The sequence below is a fragment of the Myodes glareolus genome, chromosome 6 (genome assembly GCF_982192425.1).
Source record: "Myodes glareolus chromosome 6, mMyoGla1.1, whole genome shotgun sequence".
Classification (NCBI taxonomy): Eukaryota; Metazoa; Chordata; class Mammalia; order Rodentia; family Cricetidae; genus Myodes; species Myodes glareolus.
The window spans coordinates 6,922,772-6,942,778 of record NC_142031.1 but is presented as its reverse complement, the minus strand read 5'-3'; the positions used below and the strand labels follow the sequence as shown (position 1 = coordinate 6,942,778).

Genomic DNA, 20,007 nt, shown 5'->3' with positions numbered 1-20,007 from the left:
TGTCGCCTTCAGGGTGGAAAGGTCTCCCAGAGGCTCAGTCCCAGGGGACAGATCTAGGTGGCCGCGTGTGCTCAATGCCCTTATCCTGTGGCTGTCATTCCTTCCTTCCTTAGTGCCAGAGAAAGCACGTGGCACAGCCCCACCCTAGCTCCCAATCCCAAGGACACAGACATCTCTACAGGGACAAGGCAGGACCACTGTGCCCAGATCTACTTAGACTTGAAATGTCCCTTTGTAGTTGAGGTTGACACTAGTTCCACAAAGCCCAGTGGATTCTGTGACCCCACTTCACAGAATGTCTAGGTACAATAATCCTCATTTCTCTCATCTTTTGTTGTGATACTGGGGGTTAAACCTAAAGCTTTGTAGCCGGGAAATGGTACACACCTCTGATCCCAGCACTAGGGAGGCAGAGGCAGGTGGATTGCTGTGAGTTTGAGGCCAGCCTGGTCTACAGTATGAGTTCTAGGACAGCCAGGGCTGTCACATAGACAATCCCTGTCTCAAACAAACAAACAAACAAACAAAAAAACTAAACAAATACAACGATAACAAACCCCATGCTTTGTATAAGCCAGGCAAGACCTCTGCCACCGGGGACGACATCATCAGACCTTTTAAAGACTTTAAATGACCCAGGGTCTCACATTGCTGGCTTGTTCATTCATCTGTGGTTTTTGCTTCAAACTCCTTGAGTTACAGCCCTGACATTCCTCAGTGACAGAGCTTTCCTCACCTAAATTGCTTCTGGCCCGAGTGTTTTATCATGGCAGCAGAGATCAAGTGAAAATACCTAGAAACGGCAAATTTTCTGTGTAAAGGCTCCATGCTAACTGTCTTGGGCTTTGTGGGCCAGACTACAGCTGTTCAACTTCATCAGAGCACAAAAGCATCCGTGAAAGGCAGACAAACTGATGTCCATGGCTGCATTCCAATAAAACTTTATGTATAAAAACAGGCCAGCCCACAGCCTGCCAGTCCCCAAGAGAGATTATGGATCCTACTCTGTCTCTACTGAACCAAGTTTTGCAAAGGCTGCAGCAGGCAAGCATAAAGTAAGGATGAGAAAGGATGTCCTGGCAGCCTTAGAATGAACAATCAAAAGAGTGACCCGAGGGTGGCGCGTCCACCATCTGTCCAGGTCAGTCCCACATTCTCTTCTACTGAGATGTTACCAATGGTCTGTGTAGGGCCCACTGAGTCCACCCACGCTATGCTGAGCTGTGGGAAGCGTGAGAGCCCCAGGCATGGAACGGCTGTGAAGGTGTGTGTCCATGGGAGGGAAGGTGTGGGAAGGAGGAACTGGAGAGGGGAACACGGGGGAAAGTATCCACAGTATTGTGAAATGATCCTGCCGAAGGGCAGGCTAGAGGACACGGTCCAAGCCCTCTGCTGTAAGCGCACCACCATCCCGTCATCTGAGTCACCTTCTGAGTGGTCAGTTGCCATGGCAATCCTCGAGTCACTCCTGACTCATCTTTCCTGTGTGTCCAGGTTGTTGGTTGAAGATGACACTGTCCTATTGTGCACAGCTAGCCACCTCCTAGCCTACAAGGGTGCCAAAGCCATCCGGCTTCCCTTCTTTCGTCCACTTTAAAACTGCCCATGCAGGGAACTGGGAATATGGTTCAAAGGTTAAAAGTACACACTGTTCTTACAGGGGACCCAAGTTCCACTCCCAGCACCCATGCCAGGCGGTTTACAACTGACTGCGGCGCCATCCTGGTACCTCTGGCCTCCGTGGGAACCTGCATTCATGTGCACATTCCCTGCCCCACATACATACACATAACTTTAAAAAAAACACCCCCATGCAGACGTACCCTTCCATTCTCACCTTTCCCTGGGCTGTGGCCTGAAGGATGTGTTCCCAGGCCCGTCTCCAAGGCTCCCAAATGCACTCAGGACGACTGTGCCTTGAATATACCAGCTAAGATTCACCCTTGGTTTTGCCAATTTCCCATTTGTTCATCTATAACATGAATGTCATCTGTGTGTCACATGCTTTTCTGAAACTTAATGGAGACAATGTCCTAGAGAGGGTCTGGCACAACTGGCATATTCCTTTTGATGTTCTAGAATGTGCTCATTCACTGAACAAAGATCACTGTGAGTCGCTCTTCCTGGTTACCGCACCTGGCCCAACAGAGGGACCCTGCCTCAGGCCATGATCTGGGCACTGGAATGCCATCCTACAGAGGATCAAGATGAAGGACTCTACTGAGCCAGGTTCAGTGGGCCTGGCTTGTGAATGGCCAGATAGTAAACATTTTAGGCTTTCAGACAGTGTGTAAACAAATAGGTGTGTCCATGTCCCAGTAAAACTGTAAGAAAACAAAGAGCTGGATCTACCCCAGGGCCACAGTCTCCCGACTGACCCTACTTACAAAGCTGCGAAAACCTGCTGACCTGCTCCCCAAAGCACCTGGACACAGAGCTCGGGATGGGGTGTGTGTGCCATCCATGGGTGCTGAGTGACAGGAACATGGGTGGGTCTGCAGAGCTGTGGCTGACAATGGATGAGACAGGCTTCATTGAGCCAGTAGGGAGTCCAGCAGTGGGTACTACTGGTAGGAAGTGGGGAACGGGTACAGGTGCCGGCTCTAGGTCACCCCCATTTCCTCCTGTTCTAGGAACAAAGCAGAAGCTCAAGCTTTATGGGGTCCAAGTGCCACATGAGTGTCAGGGCCTAAGGTTGCCATGCCCTCGTCCCTACCCAGGAGACCGTGAAGGGCGGGAAGGGAGTGGGTATGTGTTTCCTGTAGGCTGAGTAGAAGGCTCACAGGGTTGGACCACCATCCCAACGCTCCACCACTCACGGCAGCTGTGGATGCCTCCACAGACAGGCAAGCATGCCGTATACACGTGGGCACCGCTGAGTATAGCGATGGCAGTGGTCGGCCAGGCGAGGAGCCAGGACAGAAGCCTGGAAGTTGGACACCTACTTGAGTCCCTTAGCAATTCGCCTGCTCAGAAAGTAAACTCTGGCATTCACCACCACGCTCTCCACACAGCACCTGCCGGCCATCCTCACGGCCAGCCAACTCCCAAAGTCATAGCTGGCACCCCTCTCGCCCTACCAAACTCTGGCCACCCCAAATAATGAACACATCCTACTGTGCTTAGTCCTCAGGACCGTGCCTGCCAATTGTCAGACAGTTACAGTGCTGGTGATTCCCAAGGACCAGGGACACTCCTCAGAGAGAGTAGACATGCCACATCGTTACCCCATCATAGCCCCCATAAAGCAGGGCAGCCATCCCAGCCAAGAGTGTGTGCACACAGGTGTACATATGTGCACATCTGTGAGTGTGTGTGTGTGTGTGTGTGTGTGTGTGTGTGTGTGTAGGAGCTCTAACTACAGATCTGTCGCTCTTACTGAGCAGCAGGGAACATGGCCAGTCATTCTCCTGGCAATGTTTTTCTCCAGGTAAAATCAGATTAAAGATCAACCAAGGACAGCAGGGAAACCATCACCAGACGGCAAGCAGGCTGCGCACGGGAGAAAGAATACTCTTCGCACAACACACTGAGAACGTCCTGCGTCACAGAAGAGAACTCCTTCCTCTGGAGTCAGAGCTCTTGTTCCAGAGTCAAGACCAGTGACGGGGGCTGTGTGCCATGAAAGCTACCTGGATGGTCACTCAGGAAACGCCATGTGAGCAGCCTCACAGCAGGCGAGGCATGCTCCCATCATTGCCTGGGTATTCTGCTCTCTTGTTAGGGATGTGTGGCTGAACTTAAGCACACTGAAAAGGGGGTTATAGACTTGGGTTAGACCCCAAGGCTATGGGTGGGATATCCCCACCCATAGAATTTCACAATTCTGACCCTTCTGATCCTCATATCCCAGCTCAAGCCATGCTCCACAGTATTGGTCACAGCCTGGAAATGGTGGAGACCATTCCCAATATCAAAGCCAAGCACATGCTGAGACCTTCCTCTCTGACTGGAGGGTGGGGTGGGTAAGAGAAACACAGAAGGAAACCAACATGAGAAGCAGGGTCAGGACCACGGCGAACAAGAGCAAAGATATCTGCACTCTAGACACTGGCCCTGTGAGCTGATATGCGACTCTGAGGCCAGTTTACACACACACATGCACACACGCCGGTTTATACATGCACTTACCAGTTTATACACACATAGAGGCCCACGTATACTTGCCAGTTTATACACAGAGGCCAGTTTACACTCACACACACACACACACAGAGGCCGGTTTACACACACATGCGCTCTCTCTCTCTCTCTCTCTCTCTCTCTCACACACACACCACAGAGGCCCGTTGTTTACACCCCCCCTTACCCCACCTGACTGATTCTATATTTCTTTACGCTAGCATGAACCAGAGCAGAAGCGTAGGAGCTAAGGAAGGGGTGTCTGCATCCACCAGACCACACTAAACCTTGTGGTTTTAATTTCTTCCGCCTTCCACTAAGGAAGAACTCCCACCCCTCCCCCAACATCTGCCACACACAGAGCTGGGGTCATCGCTCAGTCCCAGGTTCACTGTGAGTGGCAACAACAGTTAAGGGCAAACGTTTTCAATCCAGACTCCCTATAGACGCCGTAAGGACACCAGGAGCCTACCAAAGATGCTGAGTATTTGAACGTCTACTACAGGTGGCATGTAATAGCCGTTCAAATGCACAGCTTGGCTCTAACAAGACGGGAACTTCCTGAAGCCTCAGCTTCCCACGGGCAGCCTTCTGTGCTCTTCTTAGTCAAGGGCCCCTTGTTGTTATCCATGATATCACAGAGGACAGAAGAGTTTGGCAGGAAATTATCAGCTAGTGTGATGGGCAGACCCCTAAACGGGACAGCCTTCTCGGCCGGGGCTGTGTAGGGTGGCATGCCTCCAACCAGGTGTCAAATGCTTTTTCAGGAGTATTTGAAATACTCCTCATCTGTGATGTCCCCTTCTTCCCCCAACCACAAACCAGGCCTACATAAAAGAGCCTGCAGATGAAGACATCTCATGCAGCACAGAGTCCAGTTCATCCACAGTGGGCAGAGCGGCAGGCTGAGCAGCCCTGGGACTGAGGCAGCTTGGGACAGGCTGTGGAAATGTCCCGTGAGGCTGTTCCAAAGCAGATCATAAAACATGCAGCGTGTGCTCCCATCACCAAAGAAACAGAATTTAAACAATCTCTTCACGTATGTGTGTCTGTTTGCAGGCATTGAGAACTACCCAGAAGAATAGATGCCAGAAATTTTACAGTAGTCACGCCGGGGTGCAGCGCTAGCAGTCACGACAGGTTCATTTTAGACCTTGCTGTCTGTGATTGACAGGAAAGCTAAGAATCCTGGTCAAGCTCTAGGCCACTGGAACTGGTTCTCCAGGGTGCGGCTTGCACTCTTTCTACGCCACCAGTTCACTCTGCCAACCCAAGGGCAGCACCTGTCCAGTGCCGCTTGCCCCAACGCCACTCCTTTATTCTCCGACTCAGCCAGGTGGGCTCTACTCACGTCTTGCCCGTCATGGGCCTCATATTGCTGTTTCATAAAAGCCAGGACTGCTCTGGCCTCAAGAGACCAACTCTAGAGAAGAGGAGGAGGAAGGAGGAGAGGGACATCTAAGGGGACAACTTTCAACACTTGACTCAGGCAGGATTTCGGAACTTGCCAGTACCGACTGGGAATCCTATCCTATCCCTTCAGTGAATGGCCCGGCAGACTTCACCGTTCCCCAAAGACCTTCCAATGACTTGAATCAAGAGTCCCACCTCTGTGAAAAAATATCCTTTTACTGTAGGAGGCACTGCCAAGGTGACAGGAGTGGGTGGTGGTGGTGGTGGCAGTGGATGGGTGTGGACAGAGGAGGGCCACCAGGGAGTAAGCAGACACACGCCCACCTCCTGAAGCTCGGTTCACCCTCACTACCTCTGACCCCAGAACAGTAAAACCATTGTTTTGACACAAGATGGAGAAAGAATGAAATTCAGGATGTGGAACAAGGTGACCTATTTATAAAAGCCTCCTTTCACCTGCAGATCAAACCGGCCCCTCCCTCCTGTGGCCTGCCTAGAGTGTGGCAGGAGCAATACGCCTGGGGCAGAACCGCCTGTTATTCTATCACAGTGCAGCCTCTGCAGGCGGGCTGAGCTGCTGTCTGACCCTGCCCAGGGTGGCCTGTTTCCTACAGCCTCCTGAACACAGGTGCTGGGATGGGTTAGGAGGGAGTGCTGGGGTGTGCACCGCAAGCGGGGCGACTGGGAGAAGTCTCCATCGCCATCTGGACTCCTGCCATGTGGCTGTAATCTCCCGCTCTACCCAATCACCCGCTTAAGAGGACTTCTCAGGCAGGGATGTAAAATTAAGTCTCTAACTCTAGAACCATCAGAGTATCAGACCCTTCTGGGAAGTTCTGATAGGCGATTTTGGAAAGAAAATCCCACATAGTCCAGAGCTCTAGCCTCTGGCCTCAAAAGAGCAAAAACGCACCTGCTGCAAACTCCTACGGAAGGACCCAGATTACTCACGGCGCTTTCAGAAAGGGCTCAAAGCAGTTGCACCGTGCCCCTGGGAAACCAGGGAGACATTCATACAGAGACCAAAAATTAAAATAACAGTTAGCTTGTAGTCTACTTAGAGCTGGAGGGCTAGTCTGTGGCTCACTCAGAGAGGCTCCGCTGCAGGAGGGGCAGCCATACCACGTCATGTGCACCTTTAGTGGCGGTGGGGACAGTCTAGACTCTGGGCTACTGGTCCATACGGCCCAGGGAAGTCAGTTACAGACTGGGCTGCTACTGCTGGTGCAGAGGGAACTGAGTGCCTCTAATCCAGCCTCAGAGAAGCAGGGGGAGCCCAGAAAATGCCTGGCTTCCCCTTGTCCATCCCCTTACCAGCTCCAGAGGAAGGAAGGGAACGGGGTGCTGGAGGTAGGTGTCTACAGTCCCTAAGTAGGTTGGGTGGCTCCAAAGAGCCCATAAACCCTTGTGAGAAGGCTCCCCAGGGGAACAATCCCTAGGCTCCCTCTTGCCTGGCTCCCCACCAGGCCGGCTCCAGGGCTGCCTGATATAAGATGAGGCTAACACAGCTCTGAGACAGGTTGCAGGCCTACAGCAAAGAAAACTCAGCTTTTGGGACCCAAGACCTAGTACAGGAGCAGATGATACTTTGACCTCTTCTTTAGAGAAGGTTGCTTCTAGAAGTGGACCTCAGGAAGAATCTGTTCACGGGTCTGAGTGCCTAGGACCCTATGAGCAAGTGAGAGGGCCTGGGGTGTACTTGCCCACTCTACAGGTCCAGGTAGATACCCCCAAACTACCTGGGGGTGTACAGGGAGGAAGAAGCATGATAGTTTTTATTTCAGCACACAGTATGCAGCTCCAGCTTCATATGACAGCAGAAGCATCACACATGCAATGTCCTGCCTCCTCCCGGCTCTCTTTACTAAGGGATCCCCAAAAACAAGGAACTTGAAAGCCAAGTGCAGGGGTTCATGGAAAGTCACAGGTCCATGGTTCACACAGGTAACTACAGATGCCCAGCTCTCAAGAAGGTGTCTCAGAGGGAAGACACAAGAGGTGAGACCCTGCACAGGGCACACAAAAAGCAAGAAGGCTGAAGGACACCTCACAAACACCCTCTTAGCTTCCCCTGAATTCAGTCAGTCACATGAACCCCTTAGATCAAAAACAGCAGCAGTGGGAGTCACCCCCAAAAGAGGCTGTATGGTTGCTCCCTGTAACTATGTATGTGAGAGGGGCTCTCAAAGTGAGGTATCAGCAGTGCTAGACCCTGGGAACCATACAGATTCCCGGTTCTCCCGAATGCTGGGATTAAAGGCGTGCGTGCACCATCAAACTTGGATCCCCAGTCCATTCAAGTATGTGAGTCAGTGTCTGTCTGTCTGTCTGTCTGTCTCTGTGTGTGTGTGTGCGCGCGTGCTGTCCCTTTGTGTACGCAGGGTCTCTCACTGAACCTGGACCTCACTGACTTGACTAGGGTAGCCAATGTGCAGAAGGAGTACCCTGTCTTCACCTCCCACGCACCGGGGTTACAGGGAGTAACTATGATCTGAACTCCAGTTCTCATGATAGTGTAGCAAGCCCTTTATCCACTGAGTGATCTCCCCAACTCCTTTCACTTTCTAGAAAACTCTCGTTCTACCTTGATATGAATGAACTATTTCAAATGTCACATATAAGAAGTCATAAGATATGTGTATCTGCCTTCTGGACCATTCTAGAGTGCAGATACAATGATAGTCATTTACAACCAAAGGTCAAACCACACCCAGCACATGGGTTGTTTTTCCTAGTCATATCTTAGCTCTTGCATTGGTTTTATGCGTTAAGGGTTGTATAAACAGCCCTTTGTAGACCCTTATCATATCTGAGTGATACCGAGGTTCTTTGTGAGGATGGTCACATATGCAGCTAAGATGTTTTTCTTTAACAGGGTGACCTGCAAGTATGTCCTTTAGTTCACTCTCACCCTCAAAACTTCGCTCTCAGAAGCCACATTTCAGTCATTGTTTGCAGAAGACAAAGATGCCCCTGACTTGCCTAGGGGTTCCCTGGTCTCCGGACTGCACGGTGGCAGGCTCAAGGTGCTGGAGAGTTTCTGCTGAGTTAGTCTGGCAAACAGACTTCTAATAGACTGCTTCCAATAAACTAGTTAAGGATTCTAAAAGGTAACAGCCTCAGCACCAGTCCCTGGCTGGGATTTCACAGAACTGAACTGAACAGGAGGCCTGGGAGAGGCAAGGCCCTGGGTCATGGGGAAAGCAATGACTTTAACTTCTCAGTTCCTATGGCCTCCAGGAACTTCTTACCTGTCCTGGCCTTCCTGCTCCAAGCCCATTAGCCTGGAAAGACCTTGACCTCTAGAGGGGAGGCCCCAGCAAGTCCAAAGGTGGCAAACGAATGAATCTGGCACTTCAGACAAGGTTCTGGGGAGCAAATGTCCATGCACCAGTTTATCCCATGCAGAACAGAGCAAGGAGGGAGACAAATGACCTCTTGTCCAGTGCATGGACAGACTATTCATCACCTGTCAGAAACACTGGTCCCAAGAGCCCATCAACAGGTGATGTGGTTTACTAACTGCAGTTCACACATACAACAGAACACTATTCGACCATGAAAGGAACAGCATCCTGGTGTATGTCACCCTGTGACTGGACCTGGAAAACTTTAGGCTGAGTGAAAGAAGCCAGACACAAACAGTCACACAGCCTATGGTTTCATCTTATGGAATGACTGGAATGGGAGAATCCATATAGACCAAAGCAGATTGCTAGAGGTCAGTAAATGTTTGGGGACTAAGAGGGATGTGGGGTGTGTGTGTGTGTGTGTGTGTGTGTGTGTACAAGATACCACCAAATTGCACCAAATTGTGCTTTCTAAAAAGATTAATAGTGGATGGGCAAGATGGCATAGTATATAAAGGCACTTGCCACCAAACCTGATGACCTGAGTTTGGTCATGGGACCCACATGGTGGAGAGAAATGACTCCAAGTTGTCCTCTGATCTCCACTTGTACATACCATAGTGCACACACAGGCACACATGTGTACATGTACACACACATTTTTAAAAATACAGGTTAATGTGGGCTGGGGAGGGAGCTCAGTTCCTAAAGTGCTTGCCGTACAAGCATAAAGATCCTCATCCAACCCCGAGTACCATGTACAAAGCCAAGCTCTGCAGATGTGGAACAAGGAAGAGCCCTGGGGACCCAGGGTCCAGCCAGTCTAGGCTGACCAGTTAGTCCCAAGAGCCAGTCTAGGCTAATCATTTAGTCCCAAGGTCATGGGCCAGTCAGTCCAGTCTGATCAATTAATCCCAGGGAGAGACCCTGACTCAAAAAGGAAAGCAGCTAACTCCTGATAATACCACTACAGGTTGACTTGTGTCTTCCACACATACACACGTGTACCCTGCCACACACGTATGCACATACACACTGGTTAATGTTAGGCTACTGAAGCACACTAAATGAAAGCATGCCACATTGCATGCTCATGATCACAGGAGGAGGGTAGGCCAGAGTTGCAAGGTTGAAGGACACCCAGAACCTACAGGGGACCTGGCTGACCGAGCACTGGCTTGCACCAATGCTTCAAAACAGCCACAGCTAATGGGCTAATGGTATAAGATGTGGGAGTTAAGAGCCTTCTAGAGCCTGCCTGCTGTGATCCTCTGGCCCTGCACCTACACACTTCTCTCTCTGCAGAAGAAAAGAGCACCAGGCTTGGCTGGCAGCTTTGCATCCTTGAGCAGGCGCCTGTGAATCAAGCTTCTCTAGTGGAATCTGGAATGTGTATCTGCATCTCCCGCCTGGGCTCAAACGGAGGACTGGGGAGTGGTGACCAGCACATGGCCTGCCCACCGCAGGAAGAAGGCCTGCTGATGCTCCAGAACCTCCTTTCCCACAGAGCAGGTCCATATCCCAAGGTATCAAACCTTAGCATAGCCCCTCCCCCCCATCTGCTATCAGGAAATCACCCTGGCTACTCAGCTCCTGCTTTCTCCCCTGCTGCTGATGTTTTAGCCTGGCCAGCGAAACTACACCACAGAACTGCCCACGCCCATGCTCAGACGAACCAGGCTTGTTCCCACACGCAAACTCATTCTAATGGACAAAGTGATGTGTTCTTGGACCATTACCACCGAGAGCTTGAGCACAGCCCAAGCACCTCACACAGGTGCCGTCACTTCCCAGAGGCCCTTTCCAGCTGGGCTGGGCTCACACGAAACACGAAAGCTGGCTGTGGAACAGGGTCAACCAAGGGAGAAGGTTTAGCCAAGTGTCTGTCAAACCATAGAGGCCATGTGTGCAGTCTAGGGCTGGGCTGTCAAGTACCAACTTCTGAGTGGCCTTATTTCCTCACCTCTCTGTGCTGGGTTCCCCCATGCACTGAAGTGAAGGCAACGATGCTCCAACCTCACCGGCTGCTTAGAGGGTAAAATATAGATCCCATGGGAAGTTCAGCATGAAATGAGCATCCAGGGCCAAAGAGATGGCTCAGGGAATAATAGGGGCTTGCTAACAAGCCCCAGAACCCGAGTCCTCGGATTCCTGGGACCCGCATGGTAGGAAATACCTCCCGGTAACTTTCCCGCAGACCTCCACGCATCCTCTGTAGCACTGCTGTGTAGCAGTTTCCTCCAGAGATGAAAACATTCCACCCTGCTTAACATTCCTTAAGCAGGAAGGAAAACAACTCAAAACAGCTTCAGGAAGTCCTTGAAACTGATCAGATTCACTAGGCCCCCTGAGAGTCCCTCTCAGCTGCCTGCAGGCTGTGCTGTGTGCTCCAGGTTCCCAGCTTTGTGAGCTGTCACCCTTGTGGGTGAGTCACTTCTCCTCCTGTAAGTGACCCCTTACCTAGATTTCTGCAAGTAACCCAATAAAACTCATTAGTTCACCAAGCTGGACTCTGGTGGTGTCCACAGTTTGGTCTGTCATGGGTTTCCTGACAGTCTGGGGTGACTGGATATTGATATTGTGCTTCCCAATAAAAATATTGTCACACAATAGGCATGTACATGCCTGCACGCACACACGCACACACACACACACACACACACACACACAGCTAAAGAGCTAACACTGGAGATGTATTTGGATTTAGTGATGTGAGGAAAAAGAAGAGAGGAGGGCTATGTCTCCTGAGATAGGGTTTCAACACAGACATGCAAATTCAAAACCAACTCCTACCCCAAACTCAGCCATCTTGGCAAAGAGCAGCAGCCCTAAACTGCTGACTTAGCTCCGTGCTACTTTGGGCCATCTCAGGTTGGGTAACAGCCACAGAGCCCCTGGGGACTTCACCCAGTGTCTGGTGAATTAAGTTTTCATCTCTGGAGGAAACTGCTACACAGCAGTGCCACAGAGCATGCATGGAGGGAAAATTACGGGGACGTTTTTCTCTCCTACCACGCAGGTCCCAGGAATCAAACTCAGGTCCTTGGGCTTGAAGCCCCTGTAGCCTCTGAGCCATCTCTTTGGCCCTGGAGGCTCATTTCATGCTTCCTCTGCTCTCTGACGCCAGGAAGCCAGGGACTGAGCATGAGGAAAGTTTCAGGATAGCAGTTTGGATCTGGGGCCTGTCTATTCCAGTTTTCAAATCACGAGAGCACAAAGGGGAATGGGGAGAAGGTGGCCAGAGAGTCGTTTAATGGGCCAACCCAGGGTGTCAACTGGTGCAAAGAAGGAGAGCACTCGCTCATCCCAGCAATCAGCTCAGCCTTGGGAAGGCCCAGCTCCTGCCGCCCCAGGCATACTCTGGCCTTGCTGGCAGAGAGCTCTGGAAACAACAAGGCCCAGCTTTAGGCAGGTATATCTGCAGCCGGCTGCATTTCCCATGACACAAGACAACAGCATGCATGTTACTGCGCAGGCGCAAGCAGGAAGGTCTGGCACACCCCAGCTGGGCAGCTGCCACCAGACCAATTGTGGGAGACCCTCCTCATGCCCTCCCTGGAAGCCTTCCTGCCAGACTCAGGTTCCCACAGCTGGAGCTGGACCGCAATCCCTGCTTCTACCGAAGGCACTGCCGAGCTCTCCTGCTGTCTGAGTTTCTGTTCCCATATCAAAAGCAGTTCTTTTCTGCTGAGGCGACAGGACCTGCCAACAAAACAAGCCGCTGGGACCTGCGTTTTCATAACATAGCACACTACAATGAATCACTGAGGCTTAATGGTATTGGCAGCTGGGCTGGTGGCAGGGACCCGTGTGAAAGTTGCACAGCCTCCTCCCCGCACTCATGTCTCCTGATTGACAGCACCCTCTCCAGGTCCCCAAACAGAAAACCAGACAGCATAGAGATCCTGCACGTGGACCAATCTGACTCTTTAGAGGAACACTGTCCCTCTAAAAAAGAGGAGGGGACCAGTCACCGGGCACATCCTGCATCCTGTGACACAGCAAAGCCCATATGCATGCCAAGAGCTTGATGAATGCATAGCCAAGGTCCTGCTCTACCTATTTACATGGAGGGGACCTGCAACAGACAGACCTCAGCTGACACGAGCTCAGGTGTCTTGGGACTTTGGGGGGGGGGAAGCTTGGAGGGCTTTATCTTCCTCCAGGAAGCTGGTCCTGAAAGACAACTGACCGTGTGACAGAGGTGGCAGACAATGTTCCCTGTCCTGGGTCAGAGACGCCAGCACTTTTGCAAGACCCATAGAGGTAGACAGGGTAGGGCACAGACTGTGTTCCTAGACGTGACAGAAGGCAGTGGTCATAGCCATCTGGGAGGACAGTCATGGTGACGTCACCCTGAGGCTCCTCCCCTATTCACACACCAGTCTCCCTCTGCCCACCCTTCAAGCTTCAGCCGTCCGTTCAGGCTCTCCTACTTCACATATTCCTTAGAGTCCCATGGGCCAGGTAGACCCTGAGACTTCTCAGCACCAGGCCTGCTAGAAAACACTCTTTGCTCTTAAATGGCCTACAGTCAGCTGAAGCTCATCTCTCAAGGTCTACCCTGGCTGCCTCCTCCATAGAACCTTCCCTGGTTGGCCTCTACGGTTGCCTCACAGCCATCTCCTCCAAACTCTGCCTGGGATTACCTCAGGACCCTGGGCCTGCAGAAACTAGGCATGTGGTCAGTCACAACCCTGTATCTTGGCTGAAGTCCATGAGCCTGTCCAAGACCCGCCCACATGTGGCCAGCCAGCAAGTGGCCTCACAGTCTCCCAACACCTACCACAAAATCCAGAGTTCTGGAATGTTCCAGGCAAGTGCCTTGGGAAAAAGCCAGGAGAAAAGTCTTGAGGGTCTTCACCCCAGAGGGTGGGGGATAGAATTAGGGAGCAAAATGAACGCAGCATCGGGCTGCTGAGACCTGAGGATCCTCCTGAACGTGGCTGCCCCACAGGGTCCCCAGGCCTGCCGGGCTGAGCTGCTTGATCACTCCTGGCCAGAGCCAGTTCCACCGTCACCAAGGGGAAACGGCCCTTGGTTACCACTGGCCTAACACAGAAGGCAAAACAAACACCAAGGCCTAGCAGGCCTCCCTCCTCACTGCTGGGAACAATTACAGGGGAATCGGCTCAGCAGTTTAAGGGCCCTCCAAGACTGGAGGCTGCAAGCCAGTGGGAGGCCAGTAGGTAACTCATTCCCTTCCTATGCCTCTGAATATTTCCCAAGACCTAGGGACCCTGTGTCATTCCACTCAGGAAGACAGGGAAACACACGGAACCCCAGGAACTGCAGAGTCACGGCCAACACAGACCACGGCACAGAGCACTGAGACAAGTCCACAACACTATTTTCCACCAGGAAGCTTGGCAGGTGCAGAGGTGATGCCCCCATCAGACCTCAAGAAGGGACTCACCAGAAACATCAGCCCAGGCAGGGGCAGGCTGAGGACCGGCAGAGTTCTCGCAGAGCCTGCCAGCCATGACCAACTCTCTCACCCCCACCCACTTCCCACCCCTGGCCAAGCAGCTTGCCATCCGATGAGTAAACTCACCACCAAAGAAGCAAAGGCACGTCTCACCAGGCTCTAGCAGAACTTGGCAGGGGAGCAACCAGGACTGCACCGGAGCTCGGCACTGTCCTCAGAGGTTGGGCAGTAGGGCTTCAGGTGCAGCCAGCACAGCCAGGGTGCCGGTCCTCAATCCCCTCCTGTCCTAGCACATCCAGAACCTTCCCCTCAGAATCATCCTCCCCTGGGACACGATCTCTCCCATGCAGGGACACCCCGCTGCCAGGATCTTAGACCCTGGAGGGAAGGAAGCTCAGGCAGAAAAGGAGCGAGAAAGAGCTGGGTGACACACCTCATCCCTCCTCAGACCCTCTCTCCAAGTCTCCAGGCCTGCTCCCTGCAGTAGGGTGGCATGCAGGGAGAAGCGTCTGTCCTTCCTCCAACCGATTCCTTATTATGTCCCGGGCACCCATGTGAGCGAGCCATGCTTTCTCTTCCCCACACTTTGACTTGGAAGGTAGAGTGGCCCTATTCACCACCTGGTGTTGGAGGGCTGGACAAGGTCCAAATCCTTGTCATACAGGAGCGACCAAACCCCTGGAAAATGCTCTTAAATATCCCTCAGCCCATCCTCAGGCTCACCTGGGCCCCCTACTCCGCAGCCTCCCTGGAGCTGTATTTTTCTCTGACCAGAACAGTACTTTGCTCTGGGTTCAGGGATTTGCCCAGGGGAGAGACAGAGAACAGGGAACAGGAAGAAGAATGAAGGTGGGGCAGAGAGGTTGGAGGCTCCAGCATGGATGCACAGGGGTGCCAGCGGCCTCCCAGTGTATGCAGAGCTAGAACCCCACCCTGAGCACAGTAAGGACATGATCCTCAAAACCGAGGGGATGGGGCCCACGGCGGGAGTACTGAAGTCTGGCGGGACAGAGGTCAGGGCGTTTCGCGTGCTCCACTCTCGGCTCCATCCTACTCTCTTGTCCTCCACAGAGGGTTTGTGCCCATGACCCACGACCCAGGGAGGGCTCAGGGCACAAGCAAGTTAGCCATTGCCTTCACCAGTCAGGCTGGGGTCTGCCTTGGAGAAAGCAGAGGCCCTACCTCACTGAAAGATGGCTTAAGTCTTTGGACTCAACCCTGGCCCTTGTTTGTCTCAGAGCAGGGGTTCTCGACCTTCCTACCGCTGCGACCCTTTAGTACAGTTCCTCACGTTGTGGTGATCCCAACCATAAAATTATCTTGTTTCGACTCCATAACTATAATTTTGTTATGAATCATAATGTAAATATCTGTGTTTTCCGATGGCCTTAGGCAACTCCTATGGAAGGGTGGTTAGAGCCCAAAGGGGTCACGGCACATGCTGAGAACTGCTACTTTAGAGGGACTTGAGGATCCACTGCCCCCTCATCCTGCCCCAGCCATAGACAGGAAGGCCACTGAACTTAACAACGGGCGGAGGGGAGGGGAGGTCAGAGTTTAGATTTTGATATGGTTGTGCTGAAAATTTAAACAGCACATTCCAAGGACAACCAGCCAGAAGCTATCAGAAACCCCCTGGAGAAGTTGCAAGAGTATAAAACCCTGTCTGGAGCCCAGTGGCAAGGACATTGGGGCTGCGTCACGGCAGGGAGCAGGATCTGGACATTGGGCAGTGATCCAGTGAGTGGTAGGGAAGACAGCGCACAGCACCAAGTCACTCGTGCCTTCGCTCCCCTGGGCTTCTGGGTGGGACGTGGAGAGCCATGTCCTCTCCCCACAGAGCGGTCAGAGTCACGCTCCCTGCTGCAAAGGGCAGGGGAGGGCAGCAGGTCCATAAACATGGCAGCTGGGGGCAGTCTGGCACGCTAAAGTGAGGGACCAGCAGCAGCCATCGAGCTTATGTATGCAGACTGGTGCTCTGACCTGTCCCTGAGAAGTCATCACAAACAGCCGATGCTCCACCTTCCTCTCCCCACCTTTTCTATTTTCCTTCCTTTCGCTTTGGGGAAAGGAGGTTAAGAACCAAGAGGGGGCTAGGGAGACAGTTGGTAAAGTGCTTGCCCTCCAAGCAGGAAGACTTGATTTGATGCCCACAGCCCACATTTAAAAGCCGGGCATGGCAGCACAGTTCCAGGCCAGTCAGGGAACTTGTCTTAATAGAGAAGGTGGAGCTGGCAAGATGGCTCGGTGGATACAGGCACTTACTGCCAACTCCAACAACACAAATTCAGGTGCTGGATCCCACATGATGGGAGGGAAGTGACTCCTGCAAGCTGAACTCTGACCTCCACACATGCACGGTGGCATGAATGTGTCCATAAACATACACCCATAAAATAAATGCCCCCCCCAAAAAAACCAGTGTTTGCAAGGCAGGGGCAGCTACATCAGAGTGACCTTACCTTTAAAAACAACAACAACAAAAAGGTAGCTGGCCGCTGAGGAACCACCTGAGTTTGTCCTCTGGCCTCCACACACACAGACACAAAAGAGCCAGGACAGGTGAATCAGAAGTGTCTTTCAGGTGAACAGCCTGAGGGTGAGGATCCCCATCAGCAGCTCGGGCTCATTTTTCACCTGCGAAAGTCAGAAGATGAACTCCCAGCCCCAGCAGGCTGCTGAGGTCACCGGAGGACACGGTGAATGCACAGGGGTCCGACAACTCCCAGCACAGAGTAGGTCTTCCAGCAGTGCCACAGGCTCAGGCAGCTCTCTGCGTGGCCAGTTTGGAGCATTAATCTGTGAGGTGTGTTTGTGCATGAGGTGGTAGCTACCGCTGTTTACCTGGCATCCACGTGGCTAGGTCTTAGCGCAAACTACTTGGCAGCGTGGGAACAGCACTGTCTTAGAGCACAAAGCTGCCTTACCGTCTGTCCAACCATGGCGCTGGAGACGGCTCAGAGATGAAGAGAAAGCACTGCTCTTGGAGAGGATGTGAGTTCATTTCCAGCACCCATGACTGGTGGCTTACGCCTGCTCCAGGGGGGCTGGCGCCCTCTCTGACACCCATGGATACTGCATACATGTGCATACACATTTGCACAATTTTAAAAATAAAAATTTTTTTTAAAGGCTCATCTATTTAGAACGCTTTGTTTTGTATAATGCAGTAGTGGTGGGAAACACTACGGAGGTTCGTCAGAAACCTCAAGATAGAATGACCGGGGACTCTAGCAATTCCATGTGGGGCACACATCGCTACTGGCTACAGTTAGTTCTCACCGCTGGGGCAAAACACCTGGGCTCAGGAACATAAGGAAGTTTGGGGGTGCCGGCCACTGTGGCAGAGGAGGCCTGGTGGCAGGAGCGTGAGGCAGCTGGTCACACTGCATCTGCAGTCAGGAAGCGGAGAGAGGAATGCTGGTGTTCAGCTAACTTCTCCTTTTTTAAAAAAATTATTTATTTATCACTCTATGTGGGTGGGGGAGGACGAGAGAGGAAGAGGGAGGGGGAAGAAAGAGATGTTGTGTTATGGGTCCACGCGTCGCGGCACACATGCTGAGGTCGAGGACAGTTCTGTGGAGTCAGTTCTCTCCTACCTTTGGGCAGGTCCTGGGGATTGAGCTAAGTCTCTCAGGCTTCTGTGTCGAGTATATCTACCCATGGGGACGTCTCCTAGGCCCCTTGCTTTCTCTCCTTATTCAGTCTGGGACTCCTGTCCATGGGATAGTGCCACCCACATTCAGGCAAGACTTTCCTTTCTTGGTTAAACCTTCCTGGAAATACCCTCATTCACAGAACCAGAGGTGTGCCCCCACAATGAGTCTAACCCAGTCAAGTTTACAATGATGACTAACCAACACAATTTTACCCTTTGCCCACACAGCGCCCAAGAGCATCACTATTAAGCCATGCTTGTCCATCCCCGACAATGTCTCATCTTCATCTTATAATGTGAAAAGAACTTAATCTATTCATAAAAGTCACCATAGTCTTTAATGGTGCCAACACTATTCAAAAATCAAAAACCTCTTCTAAGACCCAAGGCAAGTTAAAATCAAAAGGCAAGTTACATATCCTCCACTATAGAATGGCAGAGAATAAACATTCCTACTCCAAAGGGAGGAAGGGGAGGGTAGGATGGATGTACCAGACCAAAGCAAGACTAAAACTCAGAAGGGCAAACGCCAATTCCTGCAGCTCCATATTTGACATCTGGAGCTCATGAGGTCATCATTCCCTCCTACCGTTCTGCGGCACACAGACTCTTGGACCAGCTCTACTCCATGCCTGCAGCTTTCCTTGGCAGATGTCCTATGATCTTAGCGCTCCAACACACTTGGGGTCTCCTTTGCAACCTAGGCTTCACCTTTTCAGGTCCGTGCAATGAGCTCCAGAGGTCTCCTTGCAGGGACTCTAAGCCTGCCACACACTGCCTAGCTTCGACAGCTTTCTGGAACCTCGGTACAAGTCTCTATGACCAACTTATCAAATCTTCCGCAACTGCAAAACTAACGCCAGCCGGACGACAGTGCCAGGTTCTGCAGTCAGTCCAAGGCGTCGCCTAGCCCCCTCGGACCACAAACACAATAGCCTCTGCATGCCTTCAAGGATGAGTCTGGGACAATGCTTGCCTAGGTGGCCCTTACGAAGCAGAAAACCCTTTATCTGTGTTCTCACTTCAGGGTCTCTCTTTTCAAATGTGTCTGTGCTGTGACAACATTAGGGCTCGATGTGTAGGGGTGGGGCATCTCGACCTAAGGCCAGTTTCTACTTGTCCGGGAGCAGAAAATGGATGGCGGTCATCTCTTTCACAATTACAGCTGCCATCTCTCCCTGCCCTCCCTGCACACACCTTGCCTAGCCAATCCACACATTTCCCCCGTTTTTCTGTTCCACTTGCGGCTCCCTGCCACTACAGACCCGGATGAGAGCGGTTAAGTAATAACCACGCCACAGTGTAAATATGCTAACCTTGAAATTTCTTCTGCTCATTATCTTTAATAAACTGGCTCATTATCTTTAAGTCTCACTCAGATTCTCAGGACACAGGTAGAATGCTGACAGATTTTTAACTGCCAGAATAAAATATGAAAGGCTTCGGGCCTACTAGTACCTGTTCCTCTCTGAAACCTCCCAATGCAGGTCTCCACTGCCCGCATTTCTCTCTGCATTCTTCCAAACCCCCACAAGGACAGTTCTGCTCACAGCATGCTGGCCCATGGCTCCAAACTCTTCTGCGTTCCCTTGCGAACTAGTTCTCAAGGCCTGTGAACCCCCCGACCGAGAGCATCACAGCAGCGGCCACTGAATTAGGTGCTCTTCTTGCTGCTGTGCCAGCATGCCCAACAAACCCACCTCCTAGGATTTATTCCGGCTCACAGATTGGGGTGCAGTCCACCGCGGCAGAAAGCACGGTGGCGGGAACGTGAGGTGGCTAGTCACATCACATCTACAGTCAGGAAGCTAAAAGAGACGAATGCTCGGGCTTAGCTCACCTCCTTTACTCGGTTCGGGACCACAGCCCATAGGATGGTGCCACTGCACACAGGGTGGGTCTCCCTCCTCAGTTAGCTCTTCTGAAGATGTGGTCATGGACACGCTCAGGATGTGTTTCCATGGCAATTCTAAATCCAGTCAAGTTAACAATGAAGATTAACCATCACGGTGTCCAAAAGAACTAAAAGTCATGCT

General features: G+C 51.9%; 1 protein-coding gene and 1 long non-coding RNA gene across 7 annotated transcripts in view; one reads left to right on the top strand and one right to left on the bottom strand.

Moving 5' to 3' along the window:
- Positions 1-20,007, bottom strand: part of Spsb1 (splA/ryanodine receptor domain and SOCS box containing 1) — a 63,586-nt gene that overhangs the window by 13,566 nt on the left and 30,013 nt on the right. Inside the window, exon 1 of one of the 6 annotated variants that reach the window (XM_085690249.2) lies at positions 13,672-13,813. The exons of 4 other annotated variants lie outside the window; for them this stretch is intronic. The gene's annotated coding sequence lies outside the window, so the exon portion shown is untranslated. Of the gene's footprint in view, positions 1-1,837; positions 2,052-13,671; positions 13,814-20,007 lie in introns of those variants that run through there. One more of the 6 variants, XM_048415293.3, reaches the window with a different exon arrangement.
- On the top strand, positions 2,114-5,926 carry LOC125387622 (uncharacterized). The gene is made up of 3 exons (XR_007227919.3): positions 2,114-2,229; positions 3,431-3,704; positions 5,182-5,926. It is a non-coding gene; the product is annotated as an uncharacterized LOC125387622 (long non-coding RNA).